Source organism: Triticum aestivum, chromosome 7B (genome assembly GCF_018294505.1).
Source record: "Triticum aestivum cultivar Chinese Spring chromosome 7B, IWGSC CS RefSeq v2.1, whole genome shotgun sequence".
Taxonomy (NCBI): domain Eukaryota; kingdom Viridiplantae; phylum Streptophyta; class Magnoliopsida; order Poales; family Poaceae; genus Triticum; species Triticum aestivum.
Window position 1 is genome coordinate 204,781,870 of NC_057813.1, and position 5,569 is coordinate 204,787,438.

General features: G+C 41.5%; 1 long non-coding RNA gene across 5 annotated transcripts; it reads right to left on the reverse strand.

The window, feature by feature from the left end:
• Window positions 1-288: 288 nt before the first annotated feature.
• Window positions 289-5,344, reverse strand: LOC123162845 (uncharacterized). Of its 5 annotated transcripts, XR_006481499.1 has the most exons (7): window positions 4,677-5,335; window positions 4,477-4,608; window positions 3,641-3,819; window positions 2,677-2,733; window positions 1,335-1,515; window positions 1,137-1,239; window positions 289-625 (listed from the first exon to the last, which is right to left on the reverse strand). It is a non-coding gene; the product is annotated as an uncharacterized lncRNA (long non-coding RNA). The 5 variants fall into 5 exon arrangements; XR_006481501.1 differs by having other exon boundaries at window positions 1,335-3,370; window positions 4,677-5,344; XR_006481500.1 differs by adding an exon at window positions 960-1,050 and having other exon boundaries at window positions 1,335-3,819; window positions 4,677-5,344.
• Between the last annotated feature and the right edge of the window lie 225 nt (window positions 5,345-5,569).

Below are 5,569 nucleotides of genomic sequence, written 5' to 3' on the forward strand. Positions count from 1 at the left end.
TGAAGGATACTTTATCTTTGAAAAACGAAGTGTTGTGGGCATGCATATTTTGTTATCTTATTAGAATAACATAGAACCAAATAGCGCAAGGTCCAAATTCAAACACAGAGTGTTTTGAGACAATTTGCATTTCTTCACTATCTTTTAAGTTTTAAAAATCATTTAGGTGCATGGTAAGAAGTAGCTAAAATGCGCCATTCATACACCATTTTCAACTATTTATGCATATGATCGTTACATAGACAAATAAAAGAGGTCACTGTCATAGTTAAAATGTAAGGAAAGGTCTGAATGAACAAGCTACTCTAGTAGCTTGAATTATATTGTCTTTTTAATAGAGAGATTTTATTAAAATCAGTAACACTTTACAAAGAAGTGTGGAAGGATTCACAAAAAGATCAGAGGGGATATCTTTGCCTGGACAAAGTTCTACATGCTGACATAGACATCTAGGAGTTTGAATTTGATAGTTCTAATGGAAATACTTGCTATAGATAAATAGCTTTTAGTAAGAAAAGGTCTGAACGAACATGCTCTTGTCAGAGCGGAGGCAAGTTTATTATCTATCTTACGACAGCTTCCCTCCTTGCACTTGTCCGAGATCCCCATTTCAGTTTCGTCTTGCCTGCAAAAATAATTTTTTAGAGAACCCTTGCATAAGAAACAAATGAAATCAAGAGAACAAATACACAACTAAAAGACATCTTCTTATTAGAAAGAATTTGTAAGAAAAAAATGAAAACAAGACAAATGGATGGGTTTGAATAGCAAATAAAACCGGCTATAACTAAAAAAACAATGCGGTATGAACAAATAAAGCAAAGGACAATGCAAATGCCCAATATTGTCAGGGTATACACTTGAACATGTAGTGCAAAGCATCAGTTTGACATAGTATTACCCTGACACGGAAAATCATAGTGTTTTTTTCAGAATATAATGAAGGATCAGAGGATTACTGCGTTGGTTTGATCTGTCTTGCATTATCAGAAGTAGAGGATAAAGCAAATACACAAGGCATCTCAGGGGATCACAGTGAGAATGAAAGGCCTAGAGAAATGCAAAACGGCAAGATAAATTGAGACATTGGCATACAGGAGAAACTAATAGGAAAACATGCACCATCAATCACTCACCATAAGGGAAGCAGCTGGACAGTAGCTGAGCTGCAGTAGATGATTGCCAAATAATGAACAGAAGGACAATCTCTACAAAATAACCATGAGAGCACCAAACTATCTGCAAACATAAAGAAGACCCTTGCTTGGATTAGAAGGTTCATCATTGCATGAAAAAACGACATGAATGTGTAGGTCAAGACCATGAAGTATTACCTTGTTACTATCATAGTTTGGATCATTTCGGTCAAGGAATGTGGCTGTATCCACGTCGATAAGTCTTCCCCAGGTTACCACCAACACCATCTGTAGTCCTCACTCTATCAAAATATAAGACGTTTTGTAGTCTGGATTTGTACAAATATTTTGATAGAGGCAGTACAGAAGATCAACAAATCTGTGACCAAAAATACTGAAAGTCAAGCATACCGAAAATAGGGCTGCTCTTTTACCTGCCCACAAAAATTTAATGACTTAATCGCTAGTCAGGCCTGAGCCTAAAATAAGGTTGTTTTCTTACCTGCCTGTACCATGTACACTGCATACCGAAACATGTTCAACTCAGAGCATATCAAAAATATACAGTGCTTTCTAAACCCAATTAGCCAATATTAATATATAGCAAACAATGACTTCCATAGTGCAAAACTGACAGAAGGCATTGAAATCATTAACGAATATGCAGAATTTGGCATGTGTTGGTAATTGAAAAACATTCAAGGATACAATATCTTTGACTTTAGCAGAAAGCAAAACATTGGTGTAGTTTCAACTCTCAACAAAACCACTTTAGCAGTAATTTAGCAAAAGTATAAATTATCCCAGACAACCTGCCTATAAAATGCGAAGACGAGCACGAACAGGATATTAAAACCGATCCATGTTATGTGCTAAAGCCACAACACCATACCTAAGCTACTGCAAATCATAAGAACTACAACCACTATTTTGTAATCCAATCTACAATACATGTACAATATCATATTCTCAAATAAAGAAGATAGAATCATCAGCGTCAATGTACTATCCATAAGTGCATTGATGTTTAGCGAAAAAACTCCAGGAAAAGAAAAGGAAAGAATGACACATTACACATGATAAATGGGTGGCTTGTTAAGATGCAGGGACACTATTTGATTACATCAAAAAAATGCAAATCAAGTGCTTGAAAGGCCAAATGATGGTGCGAGGTAACTCAAGCATGCCATCAGCAAGGCTGTCGTGTCCAAAACAAGATCCTTTTCTATATTTGATTGCACAAATCAGTAAGTCGAAAGTCGACACCAAAAGGTAAACAACCATACATTAACAATGAAGTGTAAACATGTTAATAAATAATGAATGGATGAAGCAACACAAAAGTACAGAAAAGGCAATCTACTCTTAAGGCCTGACACACAAAATTTTAATAGTATGCTTAGTGTATTGAAGGAAATGATCGTACTTCAGTTATACATTGCACAAAGGTATATCCAGAAGAACACTTGGCTGACCATATAAGAGTATAATTATGTAGCCGCATCATATACCGTAACAACTTTAATAACAAGATTGGTACCTAATCACATTATAGCCAACGACAGCTATCCGGCGGCATCAATAACCTGATTGGTACCTAAGAACAACATAAATTTCTCTTAGTAACAGTCCATGCAAAGTATGGCATCTAAACCTTCTAACATAAACATAATTACATAAACCTTATAGAAATAAGGAATTGAACAAATATGTATGCGCAGAGTGCAGACCTATTCACAGGTTAGCTGAAGCAATATGGAAAATTCAAACATTAGCTGTTATGATATTATTCATCGCAAAGCAGTATGGGCTACCATCAGCGCGACATTACAGGGTGGCGACTTCGGCCTTTGTGGTCGCAAGTTTTCTAAAAAGCAAGATGGATGGATAGCTACCACAGCAGCGTTGCTCCTGGAGAATTGTAATCCGCTCTTTTAAAAATGAACAGAGAAAATTTGCAATGACCAAGATGTCCACTTCTTCAATTACGTAGTCATATATCAAGGTCTAGAGTATATCTATCCAGGTCATGACAAATTCAAACTGAAAGCAAAATAGATTTCAGGAAAGCTATATTGTGACCAAACATGTAAGAAGATAATTCTGCCGTGCAAGAGTACTTTTAGGACAGGGTTACATTTATAAAGAAGACAATTGACAATGATGTTTCATAACCTCAGTTTTGCTAGTTGTAGGTTGTTAGGGAAGTGATGCATCACCACTGCTCATTAATCCTGATGAAAAGGCTAGAATAAGGAGTTCATACATAAGTATTAAAATCAAGACAGCACAAAGTATGGTTCTATACATCATGTTTTGGCACATAACCTGCAAAATGAAATATATATCTATATTCCCAGCGAGCAGCTACTATGGTGTGGTAATAACCTGATGTTAGGCATACATCTATATCCCCAGCGAGCAATTGTGGTGCAGATACGTAGTTAGCTTGAGCCTAGACAAAATTTATAGAGTGAGCTAGTTGGTGTCAGTTTTTTCATTACCATCTAGGACTGTGGGTTTGTCCATTTTCACATGGTTCACACCTTTCTTCTTCATCGACAGCAAGCAAACCCAAAGGAAGCCGAGTACCGCGACCAACGCAACGGCCTTGGTGGACATGAACCAATCACAACACAATTGAGAAAGTGTGGAGTTTTGTTGTTGCTGGTCGGAGAAACACCTACTTGGTGACCAAAAGAAATGACGCACATCAGTTAATCACACATTCTACCAATTTTCAGAAAGTAGTCCCCAGATTATACTCGAAAGCATGGTTAACTGAAATTTGGTAGCTAACCATACACAGAAGCACATAATGGCACCATGTGGTTATAGCAGGCAAAAGGAAGGCCTGCCAGTACTAATTGCTCAGATACTAATTTTTTACTTGGCACAGCCTCTACAATACTCAGTGATGGCATACATGACAAACAAAAGATCGTGTAGGAAACACTACCATTCTGCATAGCAGAACTACTATCCATCCCATTCATCTGGATGTAGAAGAATTACTTTTCTATCTTGCCAGTTCACTAATCAGTACAAAAATGTGACGTTGCTGAAGGCAGCAGCTTGCTTATCTTCATGATAGCTCCAATGATCCACACTTTAAGAACAAAATGCAAGGCATTATTAACACTGTATCATTGCTAATAGACCCATCTTAGTGCTTATACACCCAGCCTAAAATATGAGAAGAGCAAAAACAAGAATCTGCATACGGAATGACAATTAGATTGGTCTGAAAGCTCCCTTCCCCAATTCAAATTTTGTTCTCTTGCACACACATCAGACCAACACATATGATATGAAACAAGAGGAACAGTGGGCTAGATACCTTGGAGACAATCCATTGCATCTGGACCTCGAGGTCAGCAAGAGAGCACGTTTTGTGTGGTAGCCACAAGCATCTGGCTGTCGATCTCTGACTCAGGCCACCACAATTGGTGGAGAAAACCCTCATCTCAGCCTGGGAGCAAGGCAAAACATCAACTACTGTAACTACCTCTCATTGATGAGAAGGGAGAAGAAGCTCACCCAGTAGCAGAAAGGAAGGTGATAACCAGAGGGATGACATGCTCCACCCCACGTCGTCGTCCTCGTCCTTGGCCAGGCAATGAACGCAGGAACACCCTCTTCAATCCCCGCGTCCTCGCCCTCTTCCTTAGCCAGCCCTCTTCCTCGGTGTTAGGCAGTGGGGAAGTGGAAGAAGAAGGATCCAGGAGTGGATCGAGCCGCCACCAACCACCAGGTCGCACCTGACCTCGCCGGCGCCGGTCGGTAACCCTCTCCCGTCCGCCACTGGGCCTCCCTACTCTCCTTCCTGCTCTCCCTCTCTTCCATCTTCTCTCTCCTGCAGGGACCGATCCATGTGGTCACCCTTTGCCGCCGCCACCGGAGAGGCTCGCCTCCACGGCCGCGCGCCTTAGATCCGGCGGGAGGAAAAGGAGGAAGCGACCCGCACTGGCCTGTTCTCCGACGGCGGCAACATGCGCGCGAGCGATGGGAAGGCGAGTTGGTGGAGGAGGAGCCGAGGGCGACGGCGGCATCCTTGGCCGAGCGCACGCACGGAAGGGAGAGGGAGGGGTGCAGCGGCTCGTGGGGGTCGAGGGGATGGAGAAAGGAGGCTAGGGTTCCTCGTTTGGTGGCTGGGGTGGGGCGAGAGCCGCGAGACACCGGTGATTGGGTGCGGAGCGCCCGAGCTGATTGGGAAAATCCTCCTGCACGCCGAAACAGACAACCCAGCCAACGAGCACCCGACGTGAGCCCACTTGTCATTGGACTACGAAAACGACCGTGACGTAAAATTAGGTTTGACTGCAGGTGAAGATCCGACGGTTCAGACACTCTAGATGGCCAGATCGGACGGCCGAGAAAGATCGAATCGGGGGAGCCTCCTGAAGGTGAGTTGGCTAGCCTCTTTTTTGTTT